This window comes from Thalia democratica, chromosome 3 (assembly GCF_965202585.1).
Source record: "Thalia democratica chromosome 3, ktThaDemo2.hap1.1, whole genome shotgun sequence".
In the NCBI taxonomy this organism is placed as follows: domain Eukaryota; kingdom Metazoa; phylum Chordata; class Thaliacea; order Salpida; family Salpidae; genus Thalia; species Thalia democratica.
In genome coordinates this window covers 5172251-5178298 of record NC_139167.1, presented here as the reverse complement: position 1 = coordinate 5178298, position 6048 = coordinate 5172251, and the positions used below count along the sequence as shown (strand labels likewise).

The 6048-nt window shown below is 28.9% G+C and overlaps 1 pseudogene; it reads right to left on the bottom strand.

The window, feature by feature from the left end:
- Positions 1-1037: 1037 nt before the first annotated feature.
- Positions 1038-2265, bottom strand: LOC145831400 (prohibitin-2 pseudogene; annotated as a pseudogene).
- Positions 2266-6048: the final 3783 nt, after the last annotated feature.

Sequence of the window (6048 nt, the reverse complement as noted above, 5' to 3'; positions counted from 1 at the left end):
CCTACAAACTATTAGTTTACTTATATATTTTGTAGTTATGAATTTTGTTTTATAAGCCATGATTTTAGACAAACTTCTTTACTGTGTGTACTAAGTAATATATAAATTTGAATTTTTTGAACTGAATTTTCAATTTAGTTCATTTGTTTATCATATTGTGTTTAACTTTGTCTTTTCATTTAAATTATGTTTGTATATATATATATATAATTTATCTTAAAGTTTTGAATATAAGTTTATTTTCTTTTTCTCTTTTTGTGTGTCCTGTTTAAGTGGCTCAGGTTTTGATGCCTGAGTCCAACATTGCACAATAAACAATATAATAATAATAAAAATAGTATAACAACATTGAAAAGATTTTTTAAGCTTCTTTAAAGGTGTTTTATAATAAAAAAATTTTCATAATGATAATGAAATTTTTTTTGTCTATACAGGGTTGCCACTTGTTTCTCAAAAAATTTTAGGTTTTCCAAATTTCTTCCAGGTTTTTAAAAGTACACATTTTTGGGTCTATTTTTAGTTTAAGTAAAGTTTAGGGTAAGAAAATGTGTTAAATAGTATAAAATCATAAAAAAGATACTGTAAAACTACTTTAAATATAACTTTTAGTAAAGATTAAATTTCAATGATGACAAAAATTTTTAATTTATTTGATAGAATTTTTGAGTCAAATCAAAATTTGACGACTGAACATGTGAAAATTGTTAAAATTACAGGTTTTTCAGGTTTTTTTTCAAAATTTCCCAAATTCCAAGTTTTATTTTGGCCTAAATTGTTACCATAAGTTAGCTCAGCTTAATGAACCCGAGTTTCATTCTTATTAGAAACTCATCAGTCAGCCATAACCAAAAAAGCTGCAGTCTTAAATCTACTAACAGTTACCATGTTTTACCATGAAGTTATCACTTAGTGATTAGACCACAGCTTCAGAGGTAGACTGAGACCCGGGTTGAATCCTCATGTTGCTGAACCAGAAACTTGGACAGTTTTTCTTCCGAGATGTAGAAGTTTACTTTAACATATTGTTTTAAAACTACCTGCAACAAATGATACAACTTGAATGTTTGTTATTGAATCTAAATTATTTTACAACTAATAAAATTTCTTAATTTACAAAAAATAACTTTAGTAAGATTAATTTCCTAAACATAAAAACTTTTTAATGTAAAATGCAACTTAAACTTTTTATTTAATCAAAATAATACACAACAATTCAGTTCAAAATTCAATTAATGTGCTGAGAGTTCAATTTATCAAATCCAACTCAAGTTCATCAATGGAATTCAGATCATCATTCAATTTACAAGGCAGCTTGCACTTCCTCAGCAACAACCTCTGGGGCAGCAACTTCTTCAACTGGGAGAAGCTCTTCAGGCACATCCTTTGAGTATGCATCATAAGCAATGTTGAGCATCAACGAATTGGCATCCAAGTACATCTTGTTCTGCGACCTGCTCATAGTCTCAGCAATTTTTCTTGCTGCTTCGATCCTTCTCAGCTTCAAGTAAGCAGGGTTCTTGGTGATAGCCTCTCCCACAGTCTTGGCGATTTTGGCTTCTCCCTCTGCCTGAACTATCTTCTGCTGCCTCTCCTGCTTGGCAGACTCAACCAAATACTGAGCTCTCTGTGCCTCCTGCTGGGCAACCTGTTTCCTCTCAACAGCTGCGGTGTACTCCCTTCCAAAAGCAAGATCAGTGATGGCCACATCGTCCAAGATGATGTTGAAATCGAGGCACCTCTGCTCCAATTCCCTCTTGACCAGAAGTGACACTTGAGCACGCTGAGTGATCAGCTGACTGGCGTTGAACTTTGCGACCACCGACTTAAGAACTTCATTGACAATAGAAGGGAGCACTTTCTCATCGTAGTCAACGCCTAAGTATTGAGTGATGTAAGGCAGTTTTGTGGCGTCAGGCCTAGTCAGAACACGAAGGTTGATGTTGACCATCTGAAGATCTTTAGAACCGGTGGGGCTACCCATTTTGTTTGGTCTTGAACGAATGTTATATATAATGGGGTACTGAAACCAGGGGATTCTGAAGTGCAATCCTTCCCCGTAGGTCTCATTCTTAACCCCTCCTATCCTACTAAAGATAACTGCCTTGTGACCACCCTCAACGGTGTAAAGTGACTCCTTGATGCCGTAGATCAAACCTCCTGCCACAGCAAGAAGGCCTCCCCCACCTCCTAATTGCTTTGCCATCTTGGTGGCTCTTCCGGCCATATCTCCTGCATTTTTTGCCATTGTATTGCCTAATTATATAACAATCTGGAATAAAAACAAATAATTGTTTCAAGGTATATTATTTATTATTGTTATTTAACGCTTGTTATGATTATCTAATGCTTATGATAACATTTAAACTGATTATTTGACAACTTGTAGAAAATGTTTGTAACTGCTTATAAGTGTATCAATGTTTTTTTCTTTACTGTCATCAGAGTTGCAACTATTTTGGTAAAAAACTGGGAACAAGTCAAAATTGCATGAAGATACTTTTGCACAAGAGGACAAAATTGCACAAAAACAATTTTGCACCAAGGGTCAATTTTGCACAAGTTACAAATTTTGACAGGGAGTAAAAAATAAACTAAAAGATAAAGTTTTAAAAAAAGTTAATGACCAAGGGCAAGGGTTAGGGGTTCAGTGATTATAAACAGGGTTGCCACTCTTTGAGCCAAAAAATCTTCCCTGAGTGACCAAAAATTTCCCTGAGTAACCTTAAATTTCCCTGAGTTTCCCTGAGTATTTTTCAAATCTTAAAAAAAAAATTTTCTCTTCTAACACAAATTATTAATACCTCATTCTCATTTTTCTTCTTTAATAATAAAAGGAAGGTTGTATGTGTATGCTTCTGCATTAAATTTATGAAAAAAACTGTTTTCAAAAACTAAATCTTAAAAGGTTTAAACCAATTAAAAATTAAAAACTAAATTTTTGCACAACTTTGTGTAAACTTGTTAGTTAACTTTCAACATAAAAGAATAAAGAAATTAATTTGTTTGACATTTTAATTGACAAAATTTAATTATACTATAATAATAATTTCACATGAAGAACTCACTTAAATGCATACATAATAACTTCATTATGACTTTAATGTCTTTCCTAGCAACTGTTCTGAATGCACTTTTCAATGAATAGTTAACAACAACTTTCATTTCTCTTAACTGTTTGATTTTACTTAAGTAAATATAAATTTTAAACTTAAAAAAACTACAATGTTAATACTAAGAATATTGAAGAACTAGCCGCAAGGCTAAAAAAATTCTAAATAACCACTTAAATAATAAAAATTACTACTTATGAAAAAAATATTGAAACTGGATTAACTTAACCTCATTCTAGATCTAGAAAAAAATTTCCTGAGATTTTCAAAAACTTCCCTGAAATTTAGAGATAAAATCAAAACTTCCCTGAGTTTCCCTGGGTTAAAAGAAAAATGCCAAAATTCCCTGAGTTTCCCTGAGATTTTCTACAGTTTGAAAATTCCCTGAGATTCCCTGAGTTCCCTGAGTGTGTGGCAACCCTGTATAAAACCAAAAATAAAAAAATAACTAATAAATATTTCTATCCAAAAAATAAATTTTTAATAAAAGAATTAAAAAAATAAAAACCTGTCAACCAAGGGTAAGGGTCAGCGGTAACAGTGATGAAAATAATAAATTTTTAAGATTTTAAAATAAATTATTAGAGAAAGATAAATTCAAACCATGCAAAATTGTTTTTATGCAAAACTGTCTTTGTGCAATTTTATCTTCATGCAATTTTATCCCATACCCTTATGCAAAATTTATTCTGCAATTTTGTGCCCTGGTGCAAATTTGATCCCTTGTGCAAATTTGAACCCTTGTGCAAATTTGAACCCTTGTGCAAATTTGAACCCTTGTGCAACTTAGTGCCCTTGTGCAAATTTGAACCCTTGTGCAATTGAGTATGCTTGGGCAAATTTGACAGCTACCCCAAAAAAACTACCTTTAAACACATCCTAAGATTTTTTTTAATTCTTTAAAAAGTTTTTCATCTTATGTGTAAACTACTTTAAGCTCATATTTATTTTTCTTCATAATAATAATAAGAAAAGCTTTATATATATGCTTCTTTATTTGATGTTTACATATATAATTATTTAAAATAGTAAAATATTGAAATATGAAGAACTTAATCTCATTCAAGTTCTAGAGTTATTTTTGAACTATTTTGAGTTTGAAAAAAAATAGTCCTAACTAAGACTTAGTTTTCAAAAATATATGTTCAATATGCTAAATTTTTTAAATGAAAATTTAAAAACAGCTTGAGTTATCCTGAGTAGCAGTGATTACAGTGACTGAGTTTATTACAATTTCATATATTTGCATGTAAAACTAAACTTTAATACAGTTTCAATTCACTTCTTTTTAATGATATAAGTGCAAGTTTGCACAGTAGCAATTTTAATAAAGGACATTTTTCATACAAAAATTTATACTGCTTTTAAGTTAAAGTCTAAAATGTGAATTATAAAAAGTTCTTATTAAATAAAAATTTCAACTGACTTTCTTAACTAACTTTTGTAAAATTTTTCTGACATAAACAGATGGGCCAACTATTGTTAACTTTCTCAGCCATAAATTCACTATAAACTTTTTTTTTGAGCTAGAGCCCTTAAACTTTTAGGGGAATACTTGGCAAAACTTATTTTAGTCTTTTTTAAAATTGAATACTTTAATTTTAAGACCAATAAACTATAAAATCATATTTTTTTACTTATTTTTGAATAAGTATGAATTATAGTAACAAGGTTGCCACTGGTTTTTGAGAATTTTCTTTCAGGTTTTCTGAATTTCTTCTAGGTTTTTGAATGTGCACATGTTTGGTCTATTTTTAATTTTAGAGTAAATTGAAGGTAAAAAACTGTATTAAGTAGTATAACAACATTGGAAAGATACAGTAATGCTACCTTATATATGTTTTTTAATAAAAAAAAATTTATGTTGATAAAATATTTTTATCTAAATGATTGAATTTTTGTGGTAAGTCAAAATTTCACAAATTTACATATAAAAACTGTTGAAATTTTAGGTTTTTAGTAATTTACTTTAAAATTCCAATTTTTTAGTGATTTTTGTTCAAAATTTTAAAGCTTTTTGTTCAAAAATTTTGAAATTACTGGTTTTTCCAGGATTCCAGGTTTTAAGACAACCCTGTAGTAAAAAAGTTAACTCTTTCTAACTTGTTTTCATAAAATTCATAAAGATTAAAATGAAAAAGTTTTTTTTCAAGATTGCTATACTATTGTAGAAAATTATAGATTTTAAATGAACATTTTTTTTTAATTTTAGTTTACACTTTCCATAAGGAACCTACAAAACTCTCTATTTTGATCGCATTAGTCTAAATATTTTTAAATTTAAGTAAATGTTAAAAAGTTAAAAAGTAAAATGCTAACTTAAATATTTATTTTTACATAAAGTTTAAAAAAAGTGATCTACTCCCTTTTGCTTTGGCCCCAAGTTTTAATACCTATATTTATCAACTTTATAATACTAACTTTAAAACTTCTTATCCAATAAAAACTATTTTTCAATTAAAAAAACCTAGCTTGCTATCAAGGAAACATACCCAAACTATCCTGAACTTTTTTAAACTTTAAAAAGGTCAAGGATGCTGCAACCTAGTGGTATTTCTTTTAAATAAAATTATAAAGCTGTCTTTGTTCATTTGTTAAGTTTATTTTTGTACCATAAACTGAATAAACAAAATTGTGACTTTTAATTTAAGGTATGATTTAATTTGTGAGTCTTGGAACCACAAAGTTTAGTCTTGGGAGCATTAATTTTTGAATGTATTCTAAAATATAATACAATAGTAATTTAGTTGAGCAAATAAAATATAGAAATTTAACAACAACAAATATCTACAAGACAGACTAAACCTTTATTTGAAACTAAACAAGTTTTACATTGGTTTCAAATGCATATTTTTTATCCAAAAAAAACAAATATCTAAAAATAAGACCTTAAAATTGCATGCTATTTTGAAACTGAATGTGTAAAATAATTTTAGTC